Source organism: Stigmatopora argus, unplaced genomic scaffold (assembly GCF_051989625.1).
Source record: "Stigmatopora argus isolate UIUO_Sarg unplaced genomic scaffold, RoL_Sarg_1.0 HiC_scaffold_61, whole genome shotgun sequence".
Taxonomy (NCBI): Eukaryota; Metazoa; Chordata; class Actinopteri; order Syngnathiformes; family Syngnathidae; genus Stigmatopora; species Stigmatopora argus.
The window spans coordinates 137,964-165,861 of record NW_027520075.1 but is presented as its reverse complement, the minus strand read 5'-3'; the positions used below and the strand labels follow the sequence as shown (position 1 = coordinate 165,861).

The 27,898-nt window shown below is 45.2% G+C and overlaps 2 long non-coding RNA genes across 3 annotated transcripts; both read right to left on the bottom strand.

The window, feature by feature from the left end:
• Positions 1-3,452: 3,452 nt before the first annotated feature.
• Positions 3,453-3,976, bottom strand: LOC144070408 (uncharacterized). The gene is made up of 3 exons (XR_013299279.1): positions 3,901-3,976; positions 3,704-3,808; positions 3,453-3,618 (listed from the first exon to the last, which is right to left on the bottom strand). It is a non-coding gene; the product is annotated as an uncharacterized LOC144070408 (long non-coding RNA).
• A 780-nt stretch (positions 3,977-4,756) lies between these two features.
• On the bottom strand, positions 4,757-27,377 carry LOC144070407 (uncharacterized). 2 transcript variants are annotated; one of them, XR_013299277.1, is made up of 3 exons: positions 27,296-27,377; positions 27,099-27,203; positions 4,757-4,901 (listed from the first exon to the last, which is right to left on the bottom strand). It is a non-coding gene; the product is annotated as an uncharacterized LOC144070407 (long non-coding RNA). The 2 variants fall into 2 exon arrangements; XR_013299278.1 differs by lacking the exon at positions 4,757-4,901 and adding an exon at positions 26,848-27,013.
• Between the last annotated feature and the right edge of the window lie 521 nt (positions 27,378-27,898).

Here is a 27,898-nt window from a genome sequence, read left to right as displayed (position 1 = left end):
TCGTCTCCTCCTAGCGGTTTTGTTGGGAGTTTGCAAACAACTTCACAATGTATCACTACGACTAACCAGAATGGATGATTGATCTTGCAATTTAGTCAAATGACATTGAAAAAGTAATACACAATAATACTATGTATTTATTTGTACCATAAAAAAGACAACAATTGAGAAAAGCATTGATGATAATCCGATTTTATTGTTATTACAACATTAATGATAATAATAATCATAAGAATCCAAATGACAAGAAAGACAAGGCACGACTAAAACACTACCTTGATAACGCTAAACCTGAAGAAAGTTTGGCTCTGATCCGGATAGTCTCGGTCGGTCACTGGTAGCAGACAAAAACATGATCGTCGATTGCTAATGGTGTCAGGCTTTGAGCCTGACATGCACCCGCGCGTCAGTCACTACTGCCCTTTTCACTATAGAAATATAGACAGTGTCAGTAAGCAATGTACATAGACAGTAGTCAAGGTGAATAATGTGGTTTTATTTGTGTGTTTTTTGTGTGTGTCGGTCTGTTGTGGTGTGGATCTTTCACTCTCACAGTGGAACATTTTTGCTCCGTGTCTAACTTTTCCGCCAGCCCTTATTTTGAAAATGTGCTGCAGTTTCACTCCAAGCCAGCTTGGATGTCCCGAGCAATGTGTTCATAAACATGTGTGTCAGGCCCCAGACGAGATTGGTGGCTGGTTGCGCCCGCCACCCAACCACAGGTCCTGCCTCTAATGCAGGGCTGTCAAAGTCATTTGGCATGGTGGGCCACATACGGCGGCCTAGGGAGATGTCAAGTGGGCCGGACCATTAAAATGATACCATGCTCTGCTATAAATAACCCAAATATCATGTCTTTCCTTTGTTTTGGTGTAAAGAAGCACAAGAACATTAGGAAAATATTGAAATGGAATGAACTATCCTTTCATGAAACACCTCATATTTCCTTAGATAAATGTGCAATTGACTTTTATCATTCACAAATAGGCATTGCAACGGATCCCACTGATTGTACAAAGGCACAAAACTTGAATTGGTACTGAAAAATATAGTCATGCACTTTAAGATTAAAAGAGACTTTTAATGAAAGGAATTTTTAAACCACTTACACATACGCATATAAAATCAAAATGTAATCTTTGCGTGCACCTTACAAACTAAGGAGAGTGATTTGAAATGTGTAATGAAGAAAGTTTCTGTCTCAGTGATGCAGCTTGTCTTCTACTCTGATGGAAAGAGTGCGCCCCTTAGCGGATAATCCGTGAATTGCAGGGAATTAAGAATATGAATTCCATGTCTTTGATGCATTTTTTTCCACTTTCAAATGATCCTGCGGGCCTGATCGAACCTCCTTGGGGGCCGGTTCCGGCCCGCGGGCCGTATGTTTGACACCCCTGCCTCTAATGACTCGAGGGCTGCCAGGTGTGAGTCATTAGCCAGTGAGGAGTATTTAAGGCCACCAAGAACAGGACCACACTGCGGGATCGTCTGATCTGCTCACAGTGAGGTACGTACCTGCTTGTATTTTCTCGCCTTCCTTCGTTGATTTAAGACCTCTTGTTTTGCTCCCAGGATTCCGACTACGCTCGGCCTCCACGACCACGGATACGCCTAACGACACGCCGACGCCATCCCGACGCCATCCCCTCTGGTGCCTGGCCTTTCACTTGGATCATTCTAATCAAGATTGGAGAAGCAGACTCCCACCCTCGCCTGCTTTGGGCTCTTCCACCCCCGATCATAACAGCACGATCCCGCGGGCGCAGGCCAGGCCCCCTCCGACCCAATTTGGCAACATCTTTGCCTTTGTCGGCCATCTTGTTTTTGGACTGGGCGTCGTTCTTCTTCCTGTGGGGCGCCGGGCTGAACAAGGACACGCGAGCGGTCTTCGCCACTTTGGTCTCTTGGGCGGGTGCAGGTGCCATCTTCTTGCCCTTCTTCCTCTGCAGGTAGTCGTCGATGGACTCCAGCTTGTCAAAATGGGCGTTGTGGAGTTTTTGGAAGTTTGGAGTGACCGCTTTCAGAGCAGTCCCTTTGGAACAGCATACCCAAGCTATTGCGTACCTCTGTTCTAAGGTATCGAGCATGGCTGAGACCCCTGGATGACATACGAGCACTACTCAATTCTTTGCCTCATTCACCAAGTGCACAGCTAACCCCAGCCGCTCCCCTGGTAACACCGATATCGCCGCAACAGGGACCTAAGGCCCCCCTACGGTGGAGATCTCGGCGCATGCCGGCGCTTCCTGGTTCAATGGCAGTTGGTGTTTGAACAACCGAGCCTCACCCACACCTCGGACCGAGCCAAGATCGCTTACCTGATCGGCTGCCTTCGTGATGAGGCCCTAGCCTGGGCGAGCGCCGAATGGGAGAGGGGCTCCCGCATTTGTACCTCCTACGACTTATTGACCGCAGAGATGCGAAAGATCTTCGACCAGCCGGTGGGCGCTTAAGAGCTCTCAGACAAGGCGTCCGGAGCGTGGCAAAAGACTGGGTCGAATTCCGCATCTTAGCCGCCGAGAGTGCCTTTAATGACTCCGCCCTCCCTCCACGACGGCTGAATGTGGAGATGCGGGAGGAGCTGGCGATCCGAGAGGAACCAGGGTCCCTCGACGCGCTCGTGGAATTGGCCATCCGGATCGACAGCCAACTAGAAAGACAACGAGGGCAGCGGCAAGGTGACTCGCAGGTGGTCGCCATGCTTGGACTTCGGAGGAACGTGACCCCCGATCATAACAATGTGGTACAATGCAGGTGCTGTTGCCCGCCCGCCTGCATGAGCCAAAAGAGGATGAGACAGTTGAATCACGCATCACCTGGAGCAAAGTCACGAGGTCCCCCACGTATTTATTGACCTGCTCGACCGTGGCCCGTGTGAGCGTCAAAGATAATTTGGTGATGCAGAACAACTCGTCGGTCTCCACTATGCTCAATTGGGCTGAGCCGTCCAGCGAGGGAGAGTCGGACGAGAGCACCAAGTCATACCTGCGGAAGAAAACAAAAGAGAAAAAGACTTGTTGGGGTGCACATTCCTTAGGAGATGAAACAAAAGGAGGAGAACCTAGGGTACCTGGACTCGCTGGAACTCTGCGCGCTCCCACATTTCTCAAAATACTTGATCAGGGCTTCAGGAAATGACTCGAATTGAGCTTGAAGGCCATACCTCGCTTTGAAACTGCACACAAAAATCAAATCAAGGTGTTTTAAAATGACACACTGAATGGAATGGAATGGAATGCAATGCTGGTCAATTCTTCCCAGACAGACCTCGGGAGTCCTCTTGGCAAAGACAGCAGGAAAACATGAACGAATGATCCGTCACATCCACCAATGTCACAATGAGATCCTTTAACCAAAAAGAACAATGTTAATGAACATGTGGTACAATGCAGGTGCTGTTGCCCGCATGAGCCAAAAGAGGATGAGACAGTTGAATCACGCATCACCTGGAGCAAAGTCACAAAGTCCCCCACGTAATCTTCGTGGACTTGCTCGACCGGGGCCCGTGTGAGCGGCAATGACAATATGGTGACGATGGCAACCTCGTTGGTCATCATTAGGCTCAATTGGGCTGAGCCGTCCAGTGAGGGAGAGTCGGATGACAGCACCAAGTCATACCTGCGGAACAAAATGAAAGAGAAAAAGACTTGTTGGGGTGCACATTCCTTAGGAGATGAAACAAAAGGAGGAGAAGCTAGGGTACCTGGACTCGCTGGAACTCTGCTCGCTCCTACATTTCCCAAAAGCATTCATCAGTGCTTCAGGAAATGAGCCGAATTGAGCATGAAGGAGATACCTCGCTTTGAAACTGCACACAAAAATCAAATCAAGGTGTTTTAAAATGACACACTGAATGGAATGGAATGGAATGCAATGCTGGTCAATTCTTCCCAGACAGACCTCGGGAAGTCCTCTTGGCAAAGACGGCAGGAAAACATGAACGAATGATCCGTCACATCCACTAATGTCACAACGTGATCCTTTTAACCAAAAAGAACAATGTTGATAAACATGTGGTACAATGCAGATGCTGTTGCCCCCCGCCCGCATGAGCCAAAAGAGGATGAGACAGTTGAATCACGCATCACCTGGAGCAAAGTCACAAAGTCCCCCAGGTAATCTTCGTGGACTTGCTCGACCGGGGCCCGTGTGAGCGGCAAGGACATTATGGTGACGACGGCAACCTCGTCGGTCGCCACCATGCTCAATTGGGCTGAGCCGTCCAGCGAGGGAGAGTCCGATGACAGCACCAAGTCATACCTGCGGAACAAAACGAAAGAGAAAAAGACTTGTTGGGGTGCACATTCCTTAGGAGATGAAACAAAAGGAGGAGAAGCTAGGGTACCTGGACTCGCTGGAACTCTGCTCGCTCCTACATTTCCCAAAAGCATTCATCAGTGCTTCAGGAAATGAGCCGAATTGAGCTTGAAGGCCATACCTCGCTTTGAAACTGCACACAAAAATCAAATCAAGGTGTTTTAAAATGACACACTGAATGGAATGGAATGGAATGCAATGCTGGTCAGACAGACCAGACAGACCTCGGGAAGTCCTCTTGGCAAACACAGCAGGAAAACCGGAAAGAATGATCCATGTCATCGTCTAATTTAACAATGAGATCCTTAAAGCAAAAAGAACAATGTTAATGAACATGTGGTCCAATGCAGGTGCTGTTGCCCCCCCGCCCGCATGAGCCAAAAGAGGATGAGACAGTTGAATCACGCATCACCTGGAGCAAAGTCACAAGGTCCCCCAGGTAATCTTCGTGGACTTGCTCGACCGGGGCCCGTGTGAGCGGCAATGACATTATGGTGACGATGGCAACCTCGTCGGTCGCCACCATGCTCAATTGGGCTGAGCCGTCCAGCGAGGGAGAGTCAGATGACAGCACCAAGTCATACCTGCGGAAGAAAACGAAAGAGAAAAAGGCTAGTTGGGGTGCACATTCCTTAGGAGATGAAACAAAAGGAGGAGAACCTAGGGTACCTGGACTTGCTGGAACTCTGTTCGCTCCCACATTTCCCAAAACACTTCATCAGCGCTTCAGGAAATGACCCGAGGTCACACATGTGTAGTTTATTGCAACACCAGAACAACCGGACATAACACAACACTCCACTCCACTCCACTCCTGGCTCGATTGGTTTGATGCAGAGCTGTGTTCAGAGAGGCTGGCTATCTTGCACTTTCAGCCATGTTTGATGAATTGGATCCGGAAGTGGTTTCGCAACTTGACTTTGAAATGAAGGTCTAAGCCAGTGGATTCGAATTCTAATGCTCGACGACATACCTCCTCCGCCCGTGTGCGCCAGTTTGGATTTTAGGTTATTGTTCCTCAAACAATGACCGGAGTTCCGTCTTCTGCCTGTTTTTCAGAGTAGCAAACTGGCGCTGCAACTTCGCCACCATCTTGTGAGCCTGAGAACGTCAGATGGCGTCATTTTTCCAGTCCATAGTAGGTCATCAATCAAGCAGGGTTCCCACATTCAGACAAATGACAACTAAAACCACTACTAACCCTCGACGTTTCGTTCGACGGTAACCGCAGGCAATCCTGGACCTGCTCCAAGCGGACGCCCACGGTCGACGTTAGCTGGTCATGTAGTTGCATGACCGTACGCTCCAGCACCGACTGGTGTTGTATTTTTTTTTGCCAAGCGGGTCTGCACCTATGACGTGGTCCCAACAGATGGTTTGTCAACAATCCACAAGATGGCATCAAGCAGGGTTCCCACATTCAGACAAATGACAACTAAAAACACTACTAACCCTCGACGTTTCGTTCGACGGTAACCGCAGGCAATCCTGCACCAGCTCCAAGCGGACGCCCACGGTCGACGTTAGCTGGTCATGTAGTTGCATGACCGTACGCTGCACCACCGACTGGTGCCGGATTGGCTCCTTCAAGCGGGTCTGCACCTATGACGTGGTCCCAACAGATGGTTTGTCAACAATCCACAAGATGGCATCAAGCAGGGTTCCCACATTCAGACAAATGACAACTAAAAACACTACTAACCCTCGACGTTTCGTTCGACGGTAACCGCAGGCAATCCTGCACCTGCTCCAAGCGGACGCCCACGGTCGACGTTAGCTGGTCATGTAGTTGCATGACCGTACGCTGCACCACCGACTGGTGCCGGATTGGCTCCTTCAAGCGGGTCTGCACCTATGACGTGGTCCCAACAGATGGTTTGTCAACAATCCACAAGATGGCATCAAGCAGGGTTCCCACATTCAGACAAATGACAACTAAAAACACTACTAACCCTCGACGTTTCGTTCGACGGTAACCGCAGGCAATCCTGCACCAGCTCCAAGCGGACGCCCACGGTCGACGTTAGCTGGTCATGTAGTTGCATGACCGTACGCTGCACCACCGACTGGTGCCGGATTGGCTCCTTCAAGCGGGTCTGCACCTATGACGTGGTCCCAACAGATGGTTTGTCAACAATCCACAAGATGGCATCAAGCAGGGTTCCCACATTCAGACAAATGACAACTAAAAACACTACTAACCCTCGACGTTTCGTTCGACGGTAACCGCAGGCAATCCTGCACCAGCTCCAAGCGGACGCCCACGGTCGACGTTAGCTGGTCATGTAGTTGCATGACCGTACGCTGCACCACCGACTGGTGCCGGATTGGCTCCTTCAAGCGGGTCTGCACCTATGACGTGGTCCCAACAGATGGTTTGTCAACAATCCACAAGATGGCATCAAGCAGGGTTCCCACATTCAGACAAATGACAACTAAAAACACTACTAACCCTCGACGTTTCGTTCGACGGTAACCGCAGGCAATCCTGCACCTGCTCCAAGCGGACGCCCACGGTCGACGTTAGCTGGTCATGTAGTTGCATGACCGTACGCTGCACCACCGACTGGTGCCGGATTGGCTCCTTCAAGCGGGTCTGCACCTATAACGTGGTCCCAACAGATGGTTTGTCAACAATCCACAAGATGGCATCAAGCAGGGTTCCCACATTCAGACAAATGACAACTAAAAACACTACTAACCCTCGACGTTTCGTTCGACGGTAACCGCAGGCAATCCTGCACCTGCTCCAAGCGGACGCCCACGGTCGACGTTAGCTGGTCATGTAGTTGCATGACCGTACGCTGCACCACCGACTGGTGCCGGATTGGCTCCTTCAAGCGGGTCTGCACCTATGACGTGGTCCCAACAGATGGTTTGTCAACAATCCACAAGATGGCATCAAGCAGGGTTCCCACATTCAGACAAATGACAACTAAAAACACTACTAACCCTCGACGTTTCGTTCGACGGTAACCGCAGGCAATCCTGCACCTGCTCTAAGCGGACGCCCACGGTCGACGTTAGCTGGTGATGTCGCGTGACCGTACGCTCCACCACCGACTGGTCCGAATTCACTGCTCCAAGCGGGTCTGCACCTATGACGTGGTCCCAACAGAAGGTTTGTCAGCAATCCACAAGATGGCATCGAGCAGGGCCTTACCACAGCCGAGTGCTCAAATTTAGTCCGCAGCTCGTCGCAATGACGGACGGCTCGCTAATGACCAATAGGACATTTGACTCATTCATTTTGTTGTAGCTGTTTCATTTGGATATAGTATTACCACTGTAGGAGTAAAACTATGGTTGTTAACTCGATGACAATGAACAAAAGGTCTACTGTCTGAGTTTGTTCGACGGGACCAGACGGAGTTAAGGAATTAGGGATAGGTGCTAAAACTGCACGTCTAAGACTAGCGATAGCCAACTGGTTTGACTTCTCGATTTCCAGCGCAGACGCGCCAACTCTTCGGTCTTCTCAGAAAGCCTCTAATGGCACATTAGGACATGGACTAGAAACAAAATCTGTTGGAGTAATCATTATTATAAATGTGTTTGCAATGAATATAAAGACTTATAATATACATGCTTACTATATTAATCAATATATTTGCTTATTAGGAGTAGTAATGCTCATCCTAAATGTGTAACTACATTAAACAATATATATATATATATGTGTTGATCGCTTTTATGTTAGAGTTAGAATTAATGTGCTTTCAACGAAGACAAACGCTTACTCCAAGGTCGCTCTCCAGGACAGCTGGCTCCAGGCGAGAGATACAAGTTTGCTAGGACATAAACAATACATTGAGTCGTTGCTCCAAGGACTGATTACTGGAAGCTACGCCTCAACCCTTTCCCCACATGCAAGTTCGCAATGAAGATCTGTGAAGGACGTGTGATGACAAGTAGGCTTTTTGTGTTGTGGTAATGACGACATGGCCTATGTCCGATTATTATTATTATTAATTGTTGTTGGTTCAGCGGATGGCTATCAAGCATATTGTTTTAATTTGTGATGCTAGGTTGACGCTAGGTTTGCTTGATTCTGGAATTGTTTTGTTTCTTGCTTACGCAATTGGATCGAGTCGACAACCTTGTAATTGTTTTGATTTGAGGCCTTAAATGGGCAGGACATAATGCCGCTCGCCAGAATAATCTTGACCGGACGAGCGGGAGGATGTATTCTCTTCTTGCAAGAATTAAATGGTGATGTGACTACAGATGCCTTTTTTTATTGAAAGCTGAATTGGAAATACCTAAGGATAAACGTACAATTGGATGAACCTAACAAAATCTCATCCTCATCCTCATCCTCTGGGCAATGTTAAAGGTTCATTCCAATTTGGTATCTTGACAGTGGACATAAACACCCACCTGTTCTAAATCCTCTTTTGTCTTGTCCAATTGCAGCTCCAGGCTATCATTGTGTGCCTGCACGCATCACCTGGAGCAAAGTCACAAGGTCCACCACGTATTCTTTGACTTGCTCGACCGGGCGGGGCCCGTGTGAGCGTCAAAGACAATTTGGTGAAGCTGCCCAACTCGTCGCTCTCCACTAGGCTCAATTCGGCTGAGCGGTCCAACGACAGCACCAAGTCATGCCTGCGGAAGAAAACAAAAGAGAAAAAGACTTGTTGGGGTGCACATTCCTTAGGAGGAGATGACACAAAAGGAGGAGAAGCTAGGGTACCTGGACTCGCTGGAACTCTGCTCGCTCCCACATTTCCCAAAACACTTCATCAGCCATTCTTGAAGTGACCCGAATCCCATAAGAAGGCCATGTCTCTCTCTCAAACTGCACACAAAAATCAAATAAATGTGTTTTAAAACGACACACGGAATGGAATGGAATGGAATGCAATGCAATGCTGGTCAATTCTTCCCAGACAGACCTTTGGAAGTTGTTGGAATTATTTTATACAAGTTATCCTGATTCTGGTATGACTGTCGAAATGTTAGTTAATAGAATGAGAGTGTCTTGGGCCCTGGAAAGTTTCACCTTATTCAACAAAGAGGAACTACCCAGGGGGGCCGACGCCTGTCTGTTCGAGCCATTGTGTGAGAGTTGCAGGAGACTGTAAAGATGTTATCTCGAAGGGGCATATGGTCATGATCAAAGAACCTTTTGTTACTGGGAGAGAACTATCTCTCCTGTGATCAGCTTGAAACTTCCTGTAACTTGGACACTCCCAAAACACAATAAGAGAATAGGCAAGGGGAGATTTTCTTCAGAGTGTTTTGGAGGGCTGTGACAGTGACAGTCTCTGAACCTCTCATTTTTTGAATAAAGTTAACTCAAATTCTCTGTGATTTCCTTCTTTTCAGGTTGGTGAAACAAATGTCTGGTGTTTGAACCCAACATTTAATTGGTCCTTCGAGCCGGATTCCAAGATACCGGACGATCCCAGCGGGTGAGCAAGATCCAGAAAAGTCTGTGGCCACAGCATAAAGATCCTTTTCCAGGACTGTTTCTTCCTTACGGGCTGGGGTCCAAAGGTTGAAGGGATACCGAGGACGCAGAGAATCGTGAGTAAATTTTATTTAAAAAAGGAATGAATGAGAAAAAAGGAATGAATGAAGGCGTAACAGACCCCTTTAGTTGGAAAAGACTAATTAAACTCTGTAAGTAAAATTAAATCCGCAGGCGTAACAGACACCCTTAGTTGCAAAAGACTAATTAAACTCTGTAAAGGATATCGGAGTCCAAGTTGTATTGAACAAACAATAACCAGAAATTCGTGGCGTAACAGACACCCTTAGTTGCAAAAGACTAATTAAACTCTGTAAAGGTTTGCGGAGCCTTGGTTGCGAATTAAAAGGAGTGAACGTGCAAAAAGTGTGTTTGGAAATACATTTTACCATTTGGTGATTTGTATCTCATATCAAACAACAGGAGACAAATGTCGACCTTTAGTGGATGTATGTAGACATGAAACTCCGCCTGAAAAGGTTGAAGTGAGTCTACCACTAAAGGAATTTATCGACATCCTGTTGTCTAAACCCAGTGTTAGTGCACTATAGGTGCAAAGACCCACTGGGACTAAATTTTATTCAAAAATGGGTAAAGTACAAAGTAAAACAAGTAAAAAAGAGGAATTCCTCTCGGAACTTGCGTCTAAAGACTGGAAGATAGTTCATAGAGAGGATCCCGACGCGGTGGAATCCTTGCGTTATTGGGTAAAAAAATATGGGTTCACCGGTAGACTAATAATAAAAGATATCCGTGAACTACAACAAAAAAATCGAAAAATCGTGTAACAAAAAACGAAGTAAAATGCAAAAACAAGGTTATGATCAAACCAAAGCGTGGTTGCGAATAGCAGGGCAAATAGAAGAGGTTGAGAAAGTAGCTAAACAAAAAAGAGAAGAGATAACTATATTAGGCCTGTTAAAAAACAGTGGTCCCTCTTCAGCTCTCCTCGTGCGAGGCTCCACACGCAAGCGGGGAGCACGACGACGAGGGGGGGGAAAGGGGGCCTGCTGGTCGTGCGGCAAAGAGGGCCACATAGCCAGGGAATGCGGGGGCAACCCTCCCCGCGCACAGCGACGACATGATAGCGCACGACTAAAACAGGAGGTAGCAAAACAAATGGTTAACAAAAGTAAGGGGAATAGATAGATAAAAAAGGTGGTGAAGCCCCCCCTTCACAGATGCGGACCCCCCTTAAGCTAAGCACACTCTTTGCAAACAAAAGGAGAGAGGGGGGGGGTGGGGGAGAAGCCCATCCAGTTTACTGCTCCCTTCACACCAAAGACAAAGGGCAGGAAAGACTACCACAAGAGAGACAGAGATAGTTGATAGTGTTATGATATATTAGTGAAAAATTATGGGTCTTTTATTAAACACTAAAATTTATATTAGGAAATGCCTAGTGAAAGGTTATTTTGCCTAAATTGTAATTGAGGTAATAGTGAGCACAGAAAATGGCTCTTATTTTAAATAAAACTGCCTTCTTAGAGCGGATAGGAATTCAGCCAGAGCTTTAACTATTTGTTTTAGAAATATGAGAGTGATTTGCGATTTAGACTTAAGTATTAAGAATCATCCAAATTATTAATGATATCAAACATGAAAACAATGCAGAAATGGCATTTATCCAAATTATTAGGTAAATTTAGATAAAATAATTGATTTAGGATAGGCATGATTTCCCTAGGACGGAAGAGGCATGAAATGTTTTTCGGTGCACAGGAAAACATTCCTTGTTTTGCCCGGCACAGGTGGAATATGCTTTAGCGTGGTTCATATTAATGACGATTAGAATATTAATTGCATTAGCATCAAACAGTTGATGTCAACCAAACAACATTAACCTATTTCTTTTGAGAATGATTAGGCTGATAGCACAGCAAAAAGGTGGTTAGCTGCCAAGAAGCCCCAGACTGGGGATGGCTCTTAACCAGTGATGAAAAATTGCAGACCACTGATTTTTGAAAATTAGTGTGAACATGAATGATTGTTTGTTTGTCTTTTGTGTTTCTAATTGGCCGACCATCAAGATATAATCAATCAGATATCAAGGTGGAAAATGATTTAGAAATTTGAAATCAAATTTTGATGAAAATTATGGAAAATTGTTTAGTTCAATGAAATTTTAATGGTAAAAGCAGCAGTACTCCAAACGTGAAATTTGAAGTGGAGAAACAAATCTGCTATGCAAAATTTAGGAGCACTGAAAAGACAGTGCTTGATACCAAATTCCAAAGTACTATTGATTTATTGTGATAATGGCATCCAAATTGTGTTAACAGAATAATTGACTGAATTGACAAAAGTTTCCATATTTCGTTCCGAAGAAAAAAAAAAAAAAATGGAAATCTAATTTAGTGGAATATACCAAACGCCATTATTAACTACACGATTGGAATTGGAGGATGAGGCTAATCATATGTCTGCATAAAAGAAAAAACTTTAAAAGAAACGCATTAATTTTGGGTTGGCAGAGGGAGATTGCATTTCTCAACAGGAAACATGATGAGCAACCCGGGATGAGAGTGCAAATGTTCCTGACCAATCCAGCAGACATGAAAATAGCGGATCCATTTTGTGCTCTGTAAGAAGGTTCTCTCAGTTGAAACGTATGAGGAGGCAGGTAAGATAAATTTTTGACGTAATCAGACAAAATGGCAAGCACTCCAATATTGATTGGAAAGATTATTGCTCGGGGAGCAATGCTGTAAGCCATGAGGAACTTTTTATATTGGTTTTATTGTCTCCATATAAAAAAAAGCGTTTCAATTGAGACTACACCTTCTTACAGATAGTTAAAGTAAACAATTGTGACTAGATCTTCTTACATATTTTTAAAGTAAACAATTAGAGAGAAAAGAGAAACTACAATGGATAGAAATGTAACTAGAATTTAATTTTATGCCTGACTATTGAAAAATATTGATTGAGAAAGTTTCATAGGAGATGATTGGCAAACTCCGAAGACAATGGAATGTTACATTTGATAATAAGACTACTAGTTTGGGATATTTTGAATTAAGAAAACACTGAGGTTAATATGCAACGCAATACACATTGTTAGATGAATTTGGGACTTGATTAGTATGCATTTTAAAAGTAATGGGCTTTGATTGCTCTAAAAGATACAATTATGTTAAAAATATTGACCCTGACAAACAAGGGGTGGTTACATTTTACTGGGTTCAATTCTATTTAGAATTATAAATGTGTGCATTTTGTTTCTGAATATTAATTGATGTGAATCTAAACTGTTACAGAGAACGGGAAAGCTGTTTTCCTGGGGAGAAAGCAGCCTGGTTTGCTTTTTGTATTTTTCCTATTCTTAGTATGATTAGTTAATTTGTGTAATTGTAGGAAAGAGGAAAAAACAAATATGGGTTTTGATCTTAACAAGGAAGCAGTGTTCAAAATAGAATATCAGCTAGCATGTTTAATTTTGATTGATAAGGTATTTAAATTTTCACAAACATAATGATGGATGTTAAGCACGTGTTGAAGACAACGACAGAACACAGCAGCTAAAGCAGCAGCGCAAACACTTACTGCACAGCATACACAACAACAAAACTCAGTGGCACATCCTGGGGTTGGCAACCAAACGACCTTAGAACGGTGTATATTGCCACCCAGAGAAGTCTTGCGGAGTACGCAGCACCGGCATGGGCCCCCTGGCTGGCCCAAACTCACCTCAAATCCCTTGAAACCGCCCAACTGGAAGCAGCCCGCGCCATAACCCACCACCTCAGGTCTACCCCCACCGAAGCAGTCCTACATGAGGCACATCTCACACCCCTCTCATCCCGCCTCAAGTTACAAGCACTTCTTAAGGCGGATGCCTGGAACCAGCTGCCTCCTTCTGATCCCCGACACCGCCTCCTCCATGAAAACGTTAAAATGCGTTTGCAAAAGAAGCCAGACTGGCGATCATCGACCCTTCCCCGTCTTACCGCTCTCGAACTCCATACCCCTTGCACATACTCTTCCCATCCCTGCCCACCCTGGCTATTACCCCCCCCCATCCAAACCGCCTTTACCGCAGTCTCTAAACACATGCCGACCATCACCCAAAGAGACAAGGCAGAAGAGCTCATCAGAAGCATGGGCAAACCGGACCTACAGATCTTCACAGATGGATCCACCAAAGAAGGCACTGCGGACGGTGGTGCAGGTTTTGTCGTCATTAAGGAGAGTGCAATCATCCACCAATGGCATGGTGCCACTGGCAGCCGCAGCAGCTCCTACCACTCTGAAAAAGTGGCACTGACCGAGGCACTCTCCTGGCTGAGGGAAACAGCAGACTGGCAGACATCAATTATCCTCAGTGACTGCAAATCGCTGGTCCAAGCCATGGGAAACCCCCATACGCAAGACCCCGCCATTCGGAGACTACAGGGTGACATCGCCCTTTTCCCTCCGCCTAAGCGACTGCAGCTACTGTGGATCCCGGGCCACTGCAACATATGCGGAAACGACCTGGCTGATGCCCTAGCTAAACTTGGCTCGTTAGATGACCAAACCAATACCCCCCCGGACGCAGCCACAAGACGTGCCATCATCCAACGTGAAGATCGCTCCCCCCCCCTCTCCCACCCCCGCCTTCTGCAGACCTACACTACAAAAGTCACAGAGGAAGAACTTGCCCTATCGAAAGGAGACCGCACAGACCTGATCCGTTTCCGCAGTGGACACCACCCCCTGCTCCGCCGTTGGCTCCACCTTGTGGGGAAATCCGACTCGGATCGCTGCCGCCTGTGCGACGAGGAAACGGAGTCGTCTGAACACTTATGGCTCCGCTGTCCGGCCTTAATGACCGAACGCTACCATCGCGGCTTGGGCAACTCCCTGGATGAACTTATCCGTGTTCCAGTGGCAGCCCTAGCGCTGCTGAGGGTAATCCTCAGGCGCCTGAGGTGAAAAAGAAGAAGAAGAAGAAGAACAACAAAACTGAGCCGATCTCAAGAACAGTCAGCAGACGAACTGTACAAAGCTAAAGGCCTACCGTACCTACCAAAAATGTATTCCATAATTGAGCCATAAATGTCTCAACAGGGGGGAGGTATGGTGAAGAGGTATAAATACCTATTTTAAAATTTTTGTAGGAACTGTTTAATTTGTTATTTTATTGATCTGTAAAGAACATGGGATCTCCAGAATCATCTGGAGTGACAATGGAGCTCATTTTTCAAACAGCATAGTGCAAAACATGGCAAAACAACTGGTAGAACTAGCTTGAGATTAACACTTTTTGAGATAGTTATTGGAAGACCATTTCAACTTCCTTTATGGGAAGATGAAGGAGAGAAACTTATCCAAAGAACATGTAAGGTGCCGTGATCTTTTTGTCTATCTTGCAGGAGGTGGTGTAGCCAGGTGACTGGATCCTGATCCGAGTCATAAAAATGAAGTCCTGGTTCTCTCCACGATGGGAAGACCCATTCGTGGCCCAACTCACCAACCTCCACAGCAGCAAAGATCGCTGAAAAGTCAAAGTCGATTCAGGTCAAGAGTTCGAGACAGGTGACTCTGAGTGGACTAAGTCGGACGGTGTCAAAACCCTTGTCCGTGAAGAAACTCATCTGACGTCTACTCACCAGCCACGAGCACCCCTCACTTAACCCTGACCTCCCATAGACTTTGCACCTCTATACAGAAGCCACAGTGAAAGCTGTTGTCATCCACATCACAGTGACTGGACTGTCAGTGACAGCCTGGGCGTATCTGAACGCCCCGCCCACAGAGACTCGAGTTGGAAAACAAGTGCAGGAAACGTCTTGCCTCACCACTGGAATGGCAGAGCCAAGCGGTCCGCTCCTGGATGGGGAGACGGGGACCCAACCTACATCAACAACATCGGGGTTCCCTGCAGCATACCAGATGAGTATAAACTCGCTGACCAAATTGCACGACTCCAGAACAGGACGGAGGAAGGGTTTGCAGCCATCCATGAACAGTTGTCGGTGACCTCCTGATGGCGTTCCAGAACAGAATTGCTGTTGACATGCTCCTGGCAGAGAAAGGTGGCGTGTGCTCCATCTTTGGCGACCAATGCTGCACGTTCATCCCTAACAACACAGCAGCTGACGGGAGTTTAACCAAGGCCCTGGAGGGCCTTCGATCCCTCAACAGCAAGATGAAAGAACATTCTGGAGTCGACACCTCAATGTGGGGCGAATTTGGTAGCATGTTTGGCAGATACAAACAGTTGGTTGTATCAGTTTTAATGTCAATCGCTGTTTATGCTGCCATTCTCACAACTTGTGGCTGTTGTTGCATTCCCTGTATTCGTGCGTTATGTGAAAGGTTAATAACAAATGCTATACAACCAGTCAAATCAGAAATGTATGCCTTATTGACATCTGGAGGCGAACCACGGGATGACGACGACGCCGACGCATCTGGGGATGAGGAGGAAATGCAGTTCATAGGACTGCCTGACATGTTCCCAGATGCTAAACACTATGCCTTGTTGACTTTTGAGTGTAATGTTTTTCTGTTATTTTTGTGATCCTGTAATGTGAAAATCTGAAAAGAAGAGGTTATGGGTGATGATATTTTATAACAGAATCTGGATAAACAGGAGGGTTATGTTGGAATTATTTTATATAAGTTATCCTGATTCTGGTATGACTGTCGAAATGTTAGTTAATAGAATGAGAGTGTCTTGGGCCCTGGAAAGTTTCACCTTATTCAACAAAGAGGAACTACCCAGGGGGGCCGACGCCTGTCTGTTCGAGCCATTGTGTGAGAGTTGCAGGAGACTGTAAAGATGTTATCTCGAAGGGGCATATGGTCATGATCAAAGAACCTTTTGTTACTGGGAGAGAACTATCTCTCCTGTGATCAGCTTGAAACTTCCTGTAACTTGGACACTCCCAAAACACAATAAGAGAATAGGCAAGGGGAGATTTTCTTCAGAGTGTTTTGGAGGGCTGTGACAGTGACAGTCTCTGAACCTCTCATTTTTTGAATAAAGTTAACTCAAATTCTCTGTGATTTCCTTCTTTTCAGGTTGGTGAAACAAATGTCTGGTGTTTGAACCCAACAGAAGTCCTCTTGGCAAAGAATGAGGGAAAACAGGAAAGAATGATCCGTGTCATCGGCTAATCTCACAACGAGATCCTTAAAGCAAAAAGAAAAGGTCAATCAATAGACACATTGCTTACAACTCCCATAAAGCCAACACACATTTTATGTCCAAGAAGAATTCTATTTTTATTTGCAAAATGTTTGAGTCATGATTACAAATAAATAATAATGATACAGTACATGGTATTTCCATATGTAACACAAATTTGGCAACAAGACATGGATGGTTTGAGGTTGCATGTATCTGTAATGTCTGTCACTCATTCATTCTCAACTTTGAAGACTTTTCTCATGACACTTATTTAACATGAAGAGAGTAAAGCACAGGATTTTTGATATATTTTTTTAAAAAAAAAATGTTGTACTTACGTGTTTTAGAGGAGTACTTGTGCTCGGCTGAAATGCAATGGTGAAGCGGAAAAGTCCTTTTCTGTAAGTATCAAAGACTGTTTTCAGGGTGGATACAGGAATAACTTCTCTCTACTCTCTATCTAAATAGATTGTTGGCTTAAAAATTCAATAGTGCTCTGCGATATAGAAAAGAATCTATTACAATATTATTCCTATTATACATGATATCAAGATGTCATATAGTGTAGTTATACATGTAGTATTTTGAAATTGGCATCGAATTGACCAGCCACAAATGTTAAATGTGTCAGTATTTTGTGTACTCTACTAATACCTTTCTTTGACTAGTGGTTTTGAATTTGAATCCATAAATGAATGGAAAGTGAATGGAAAACATGTCTGCGTTTCACTTTGTTGTGTGAAATGTTTTGTTTGATGTTTGATTAAATCCCTATTCACCTAATGTTCAAATCTATCAATTGGCAATAACACATCCAATTTCAATAAGATTGTACTTACTTCGAAGTGTTACTTTCATGTGTTTCATGTTTGTAGACTAACTGCTTCTACACACATGAAAGTAAGACTTTCCCCAGGGACTATTTGAACGGTTACCGGCCGGCTAATAGCCACCGCCATTACTTAGACACAGAATTCTTAACGGTTAAATAGCCCCGACACAGAATTCTTAACGGCTAAATCGCCCCGGGGACTATTTGAACGGTTACCGGTTAATAGCCACCGCCATTACTAATAATCCAAAATCTAAAAGAGATGGACATTAATCACTTTTTAATTCTTTTTGTTTTGTTTTGTTTACGTAAGTGACGACTGAGTTTGTCAAACGGCTGACTGTCCTAAATTGACAGGTCAAAACTTGACTTTCTTTGCTAAAACAACAATAAGGAGCTCAACAAGTAGGCTTTATCCAATTACAGTGGTACCTCGTCATAAGACCGTTCGTCATACGGAATGCTCGTCTTACGGGGGAAATTTCGATCGAATAATTCGCCCGTGATGCGGTCAAAGTTTCGTGATGCGACCAAGCCAGGTTGCCATGGCATTTTTTTTGGCATATCTTTCGTGTATAACAATATTTACGAGCACCGGATGAGCTATTCAGACCAGGAAACGCACAACGCGCATGCGCGGTGAAAAGAGGGCTTTCTGGGTAATGAAGTATACTCGTGCTCGCAAAAGTATCCCCGGTAGCAACTCTATCATAGGCGCCGTTCGATGGGACGCGAACACAGATGCTACAAGCTAAAAAGGAGCCGCTAGCCAGCGCCCCTGTAGCTCCCATGAGAAATCCGACTCGGATCGCTGCCGCCTGTGCGACGAGGAAACAGAGTCGTCTGAACACTTATGGCTCCGCTGTCCGGCCTTAATGACCGAACGCTACCATCGCGGCTTGGGCAACTCCCTGGATGAACTTATCCGTGTTCCAGTGGCAGCCCTAGCGCTGCTGAGGGTAATCCTCAGGCGCCTGAGGTGAAAAAGAAGAAGAAGAAGAAGAAGAAGAAGATGAGCAGCGGGGCGATCGCTGATAAGACTGCTTGCTGCTCGTTGGCAAGTGGTCGTGCGTTCTCCGATTGTGAGGACATTTGTGTGCATCATTTTCGGAATATTTTGAAGGGAATAGTACGACAGCAAACAGCCCATCGATAGCGAACGTGAGGGTGGAGTGTTTGTTCTGTTTACGAGTGCGTTGTGTGGAGGAAAAAAAAAAAAACGAAGCCCCTCTCCCCTCTGCGAAATCCGGCCAATTTTAGTTAGATTAAACACTTTATTTCTATTAAACCACTCGTTATTTATTACTTTGTCAATATATGGCGAATTATAAGAAATAAAACATTTTTTTTCAATCCAATATCCTGTTTCTGGTGTTTTTTTCAGAGAGTTGGAACGAATTAAATTGTTTCCCATTCATTTCAATGGGAAACTTTACCTCGAGTTACGAGTAACTTGTCATACGAGCTCAGTCCCGGAACGGATTAAGCTCGTATCTCGAGGTACCACTGTACTATGAAGACCCGAATAATAGTAGGCACTGGAATAATAGTAGGGAGTGGAAAATTCCAAATGAATTAGTAATAATAGTAGGCACCGGAATAATAGTAGGCAGTGGAAAATTCCAAAAATAATGAATATTAGTAGGCACGAGATCATTAGTGTCTAAACAGATTCGATGCATAGAATTAAAGCTATGATGGAATATTTATTATAAAATCATAACAAGGACAATCATTATTATTTTAATCAACAGTTTACTAGTAGCATGAAACAAAATACCGGTAATATGTTTAAATTCCACAATTAACTACAAATTAAAGTCATGATGATCGATGACATAGGCTACTGTAAAGAAATAATCAACTGTCAAGTAACCCCATTGTACAGTTGGCTGAACAAATGTTTTCCTCTTTGGATCCCATTTCTTTTTTTAATTTAGCCTTCTCCTCAACCTCTTACAGCAGCTCTTTGTATTTTTTCTACCACATCGGCCAATTTCTCTTTCTCCTCTAAAGTGTACTTTTTATATTTTTTCTCCATGCTAATACTAATGCTAGCAAGACAACGGATAATCGTGTTGCAAAGTTGTATTACAGTTGCAAATAATTGCTGCAATGAATTGCGTATAACGTAACTCTCGTATATATTAGGCCTACCAATACATTGTAATGATGTATACGTATTGCAACTCTACCAGTGGCAATTGCACGTTCTTACTAGTACTAGTACGTTAGTAAAAACAGCACGTGTGCTTGACACGTAGAAAGTTAATGACATAGAACAATGTTGCTGCTGCACGGACTTAATTGAGGCAAAAATTAAGAATCGTAGGCACCCGAATAAGAATCGTAGGCATGCGAAAATTTGAGTTGAAAAAATAATCGTAGGCATACGATTATTCGGGTCTTCATAGTACGTACCTTTCGTTGCGGTCTTGACACCTAACGATGACTTCAAGAAGTTCACTAAAATGGTGGCCATGGGATAAGACAGGCTGCTGGTTAGAAGACATTGTGGGGAGCAACTAAGTACGTAGTTCAATCTCCACGGCAGCATTGAATGCCGGTGGAATGCCGGTTGATATTTGAACACATCTTCTTCGTGTATTTTTTCTTCTTCTTCTTCTTCTTCTTCTTCTTCTTCTTCTTCTTCTTCTTCTTTTGAAGTTGGAGGGGAGGTACGGCAGTTCATTCGCCGCCACCCAAGATGGCCCGAGGACGGCCATCTTGGTACAGATCGCCTGAGGGCGGCCATCTTGGTAGGGGCCACCTTCCCATCCATTTCAATGCATTGATGTTCAAACGGTGGCGGGCCGTCAGGGCCTTCAAGGCCTTCTCTGCTGGCCTAAGAAATATCTGAATCATATTCTATTTTGTCCATCAATACGTACTTATTATTCCAAATGGTCTGTTAGCTTCCTTTCATTTCTTTTCCCCCTGGTTGCACTGCTTCCAGATGTGTCTTTTCATATTGAAGCATTTAACCAATCACATTTCAGCCATGATTTGTTGCCAGATCAGATCTGCCTCAAAGCCTGCACAATCAGTTCTTGCGGGCTCTGCTGCATTCAACTAGACTGTTGCTTTTAACCAATCAGATTTCGAGTTGGCAACCCCACAATGATTTTTCATAGGCATTAGCATTTTGCTGGCTGGGACATGTCATTGCTTTCACAAACTATGATTGGCTAGTAGGCAGGCCAAAGCAGTACCGAGGCAGCCGAGATCGCAAACTCCACCCACTATGGCCTGGCCGACAGAAACAAAAACAAATTTCAGATCCGTGTCATCGGCTAATGTAACAAGGAGATCCTTAAAGCAAAAAGAAAAGGTCAATCAATAGACACATTGCTTACCACTCCCAGAAAGCCAACACACATTTTATGTCCAAGAAGAATTCTAATTTTATTTGCAAAATGTTTGAGTAATGATTAAAAATAAATAATAATGATACAGTACAGACGCTCCCCTACTTACGAACATTCGACTTACGAACAACGGTACATACGAACATGTCTGCAAATTGCGTTTATGTTGAAAAATGTTCGCAAGTTCGATTTTGTATTGCGCGCCTTTTTCCGAGTAGTGCTTCTTTCCGCCGCTAATACCGACGACGCCTGGCGCTGAGAGCGCTCGGCTCACCCAGCATCCACCTTCCTCTGCCCAGTTCGTTGCAGTGCGCAAGTTGCGCAAGTGCGTGACGTATCTCCAGTGCGCAAAGAACCTTTTTCATTTTTATCATGAAATATCTCGTGCAGCCATTATTCAATATGGTTGGTGAAAAGCGAAAGGCTTCTAGTGAAGGAGATGCAAGGAAGAGGCAAGCCATTTCATTTGAAACCAGTGGCAATAATTACGAAGCTTGATGCGCGTGAGAAAGTGGTGAGCGTTGCACGGGAATACAACTTGAATCGTTCCACCGACCGTCGGTACCATTTATAAACAGAAAGATGGAGCAGCAGGACCCAAATATGGAACGTTGCACAAAGTTTGCAAATCAATTGAATGATGCCATACAGTGCTACCGCATCATTTATGATGAAAAAAAGAAGAAAACGGTGCAATTGTCGTTAGATCGCTTCTTTCGGCCAGTTTCTAATACATAAATCTCTCTCTCTCTCTCTCTCTCTCTCTATACAGTAGTGTACATATTCTCTCCATTTTATTAAATGTTTTTTTTCAGTACAAACCAATGCGTGTTACTTATACAAGCCTTAAACATACAAATGCACTTATATTTACCTTCAATATACTTATATCGGCCTTAAAGATAAATGATAATACAAAATATAGCACTGAATCAACTTACCAACTAATTCAACTTATGAACAACCGCTCGGAACCTAACTCCTTCGTTTGTAAGTAGGGGAGCGTCTGTACATGCTATTTCCATGTGTAACACAAATTTGGCCACAAGACATGGATGGTTTAAATTGAGGTTGCAATGTCACTCATTCTCAACAATGAAGACTTTTCTCATGGCACTTTTATTTAACATGAAGACAGTAAAGCACAGGATTTTTGATAGATTTGAAAAAAAAATGCTGTACTCACGTGTTTTTGAGGATCACTTGTGCTCGGCTGAAGTCCCATGGTGATGCGGAGGTTTTTTTTTCTGCAAGTATAAAGGACTGTTTTCAGGGTTGATACAAGCAACTTCTGCAGACATGTAGTATTTTGAAATTGGCATCGAATTGACCAGCCACAAATGTTAAATGTGTCAGTATTTTGTTGTCTACTAATACCTTTGACTAGAATTAAACTAGACACAGAATTCTTAACGGTTAAATAGTCCAAGAAATTGAAAGGTTACCGGGTACATACCTGTCAACCTGGGCCAATTCCTCCCCGTATTAATGATTGGAATCCCCCGTATTAAGCAATAGAAAACCGTACAAATGCAACGCGGCACATATTTACTCACATAGGGTGCACGTGTGCAAGTGTTATGGTCGCGCCGCGTTGTCGTGACGCGACCGTGAATGTATTCGGACCCATAGCTGCTTAAATAACGAAACAGGAAATGATTTAATCATTTCCTGTTTCGTGTGAAAGGGGAATGCGTGTGCGCATATCATGCTTAAAGCATGACAATATTAGCAGTTGACGATGGCGTTTTCGTCTGCTACCAGTGACCGAGACGATCCGGATTAGAGCCGAAATGCGTCAAACGAGATCCGTTTTACAAAAAACGTACTTAAAAAAAATCCCGTACAAAAGTTGTTATACGGCGTACACAATTTGAAATGATCAAAAAACGTATAAAATAAGGGGAAAACGTATAAGTTGACAGGTATGCGGGGAATAGTCACCGCCATTACTTAGACACAGAATTCTTAACTTTAAAATAGCCCCGGGGACTAAATTGACAGGTCAAAACTTGACTATCTTTGCTAAAACAACAATAAGGACCTCAAAAAGTAGGCTTTTTCTCAGATTACCTGTCGTTGGAGCCTTCACACTTAACGGTGACTTCAAAAACTTCAGTCAGTCTCAAAGCCATGGCGATAGATAGCGTGACTTATCGCGAAGATTGCCGGGGAAATTTATACGCTTCCACTTCTTCTTCTTCTTCTTCTTCTTCTTCTTCTTCTTCTTCTTCTTCTTCTTCTTCTTCTTCTTCTTCGTGTTTCTCTTCTTCGTCTCCTCCTAGCGGTTTTGTTGGGAGTTTGCAAACAACTTCACAATGTATCACTACGACTAACCAGAATGGATGATTGATCTTGCAATTTAGTCAAATGACATTGAAAAAGTAATACACAATAATACTATGTATTTATTTGTACCATAAAAAAGACAACAATTGAGAAAAGCATTGATGATAATCCGATTTTATTGTTATTACAACATTAATGATAATAATAATCATAAGAATCCAAATGACAAGAAAGACAAGGCACGACTAAAACACTACCTTGATAACGCTAAACCTGAAGAAAGTTTGGCTCTGATCCGGATAGTCTCGGTCGGTCACTGGTAGCAGACAAAAACATGATCGTCGATTGCTAATGGTGTCAGGCTTTGAGCCTGACATGCACCCGCGCGTCAGTCACTACTGCCCTTTTCACTATAGAAATATAGACAGTGTCAGTAAGCAATGTACATAGACAGTAGTCAAGGTGAATAATGTGGTTTTATTTGTGTGTTTTTTGTGTGTGTCGGTCTGTTGTGGTGTGGATCTTTCACTCTCACAGTGGAACATTTTTGCTCCGTGTCTAACTTTTCCGCCAGCCCTTATTTTGAAAATGTGCTGCAGTTTCACTCCAAGCCAGCTTGGATGTCCCGAGCAATGTGTTCATAAACATGTGTGTCAGGCCCCAGACGAGATTGGTGGCTGGTTGCGCCCGCCACCCAACCACAGGTCCTGCCTCTAATGCAGGGCTGTCAAAGTCATTTGGCATGGTGGGCCACATACGGCGGCCTAGGGAGATGTCAAGTGGGCCGGACCATTAAAATGATACCATGCTCTGCTATAAATAACCCAAATATCATGTCTTTCCTTTGTTTTGGTGTAAAGAAGCACAAGAACATTAGGAAAATATTGAAATGGAATGAACTATCCTTTCATGAAACACCTCATATTTCCTTAGATAAATGTGCAATTGACTTTTATCATTCACAAATAGGCATTGCAACGGATCCCACTGATTGTACAAAGGCACAAAACTTGAATTGGTACTGAAAAATATAGTCATGCACTTTAAGATTAAAAGAGACTTTTAATGAAAGGAATTTTTAAACCACTTACACATACGCATATAAAATCAAAATGTAATCTTTGCGTGCACCTTACAAACTAAGGAGAGTGATTTGAAATGTGTAATGAAGAAAGTTTCTGTCTCAGTGATGCAGCTTGTCTTCTACTCTGATGGAAAGAGTGCGCCCCTTAGCGGATAATCCGTGAATTGCAGGGAATTAAGAATATGAATTCCATGTCTTTGATGCATTTTTTTCCACTTTCAAATGATCCTGCGGGCCTGATCGAACCTCCTTGGGGGCCGGTTCCGGCCCGCGGGCCGTATGTTTGACACCCCTGCCTCTAATGACTCGAGGGCTGCCAGGTGTGAGTCATTAGCCAGTGAGGAGTATTTAAGGCCACCAAGAACAGGACCACACTGCGGGATCGTCTGATCTGCTCACAGTGAGGTACGTACCTGCTTGTATTTTCTCGCCTTCCTTCGTTGATTTAAGACCTCTTGTTTTGCTCCCAGGATTCCGACTACGCTCGGCCTCCACGACCACGGATACGCCTAACGACACGCCGACGCCATCCCGACGCCATCCCGACGCCATCCCCTATGGTGCCTGGCCTTTCACTTGGATCATTCTAATCAAGATTGGAGAAGCAGACTCCCACCCTCGCCTGCTTTGGGCTCTTCCACCCCCGATCATAACAGCACGATCCCGCGGGCGCAGGCCAGGCCCCCTCCGACCCAATTTGGCAACATCTTTGCCTTTGTCGGCCATCTTGTTTTTGGACTGGGCGTCGTTCTTCTTCCTGTGGGGCGCCGGGCTGAACAAGGACACGCGAGCGGTCTTCGCCACTTTGGTCTCTTGGGCGGGTGCAGGTGCCGTCTTCTTGCCCTTCTTCCTCTGCAGGTAGTCGTCGATGGACTCCAGCTTGTCAAAATGGGCGTTGTGGAGTTTTTGGAAGTTTGGAGTGACCGCTTTCAGAGCAGTCCCTTTGGAACAGCATACCCAAGCTATTGCGTACCTCTGTTCTAAGGTATCGAGCATGGCTGAGACCCCTGGATGACATACGAGCACTACTCAATTCTTTGCCTCATTCACCAAGTGCACAGCTAACCCCAGCCGCTCCCCTGGTAACACCGATATCGCCGCAACAGGGACCTAAGGCCCCCCTACGGTGGAGATCTCGGCGCATGCCGGCGCTTCCTGGTTCAATGGCAGTTGGTGTTTGAACAACCGAGCCTCACCCACACCTCGGACCGAGCCAAGATCGCTTACCTGATCGGCTGCCTTCGTGATGAGGCCCTAGCCTGGGCGAGCGCCGAATGGGAGAGGGGCTCCCGCATTTGTACCTCCTACGACTTATTGACCGCAGAGATGCGAAAGATCTTCGACCAGCCGGTGGGCGCTTAAGAGCTCTCAGACAAGGCGTCCGGAGCGTGGCAAAAGACTGGGTCGAATTCCGCATCTTAGCCGCCGAGAGTGCCTTTAATGACTCCGCCCTCCCTCCACGACGGCTGAATGTGGAGATGCGGGAGGAGCTGGCGATCCGAGAGGAACCAGGGTCCCTCGACGCGCTCGTGGAATTGGCCATCCGGATCGACAGCCAACTAGAAAGACAACGAGGGCAGCGGCAAGGTGACTCGCAGGTGGTCGCCATGCTTGGACTTCGGAGGAACGTGACCCCCGATCATAACAATGTGGTACAATGCAGGTGCTGTTGCCCGCCCGCCTGCATGAGCCAAAAGAGGATGAGACAGTTGAATCACGCATCACCTGGAGCAAAGTCACGAGGTCCCCCACGTATTTATTGACCTGCTCGACCGTGGCCCGTGTGAGCGTCAAAGATAATTTGGTGATGCAGAACAACTCGTCGGTCTCCACTATGCTCAATTGGGCTGAGCCGTCCAGCGAGGGAGAGTCGGACGAGAGCACCAAGTCATACCTGCGGAAGAAAACAAAAGAGAAAAAGACTTGTTGGGGTGCACATTCCTTAGGAGATGAAACAAAAGGAGGAGAACCTAGGGTACCTGGACTCGCTGGAACTCTGCGCGCTCCCACATTTCTCAAAATACTTGATCAGGGCTTCAGGAAATGACTCGAATTGAGCTTGAAGGCCATACCTCGCTTTGAAACTGCACACAAAAATCAAATCAAGGTGTTTTAAAATGACACACTGAATGGAATGGAATGGAATGCAATGCTGGTCAATTCTTCCCAGACAGACCTCGGGAGTCCTCTTGGCAAAGACAGCAGGAAAACATGAACGAATGATCCGTCACATCCACCAATGTCACAATGAGATCCTTTAACCAAAAAGAACAATGTTAATGAACATGTGGTACAATGCAGGTGCTGTTGCCCGCATGAGCCAAAAGAGGATGAGACAGTTGAATCACGCATCACCTGGAGCAAAGTCACAAAGTCCCCCACGTAATCTTCGTGGACTTGCTCGACCGGGGCCCGTGTGAGCGGCAATGACAATATGGTGACGATGGCAACCTCGTTGGTCATCATTAGGCTCAATTGGGCTGAGCCGTCCAGTGAGGGAGAGTCGGATGACAGCACCAAGTCATACCTGCGGAACAAAATGAAAGAGAAAAAGACTTGTTGGGGTGCACATTCCTTAGGAGATGAAACAAAAGGAGGAGAAGCTAGGGTACCTGGACTCGCTGGAACTCTGCTCGCTCCTACATTTCCCAAAAGCATTCATCAGTGCTTCAGGAAATGAGCCGAATTGAGCATGAAGGAGATACCTCGCTTTGAAACTGCACACAAAAATCAAATCAAGGTGTTTTAAAATGACACACTGAATGGAATGGAATGGAATGCAATGCTGGTCAATTCTTCCCAGACAGACCTCGGGAAGTCCTCTTGGCAAAGACGGCAGGAAAACATGAACGAATGATCCGTCACATCCACTAATGTCACAACGTGATCCTTTTAACCAAAAAGAACAATGTTGATAAACATGTGGTACAATGCAGATGCTGTTGCCCCCCGCCCGCATGAGCCAAAAGAGGATGAGACAGTTGAATCACGCATCACCTGGAGCAAAGTCACAAAGTCCCCCAGGTAATCTTCGTGGACTTGCTCGACCGGGGCCCGTGTGAGCGGCAAGGACATTATGGTGACGACGGCAACCTCGTCGGTCGCCACCATGCTCAATTGGGCTGAGCCGTCCAGCGAGGGAGAGTCCGATGACAGCACCAAGTCATACCTGCGGAACAAAACGAAAGAGAAAAAGACTTGTTGGGGTGCACATTCCTTAGGAGATGAAACAAAAGGAGGAGAAGCTAGGGTACCTGGACTCGCTGGAACTCTGCTCGCTCCTACATTTCCCAAAAGCATTCATCAGTGCTTCAGGAAATGAGCCGAATTGAGCTTGAAGGCCATACCTCGCTTTGAAACTGCACACAAAAATCAAATCAAGGTGTTTTAAAATGACACACTGAATGGAATG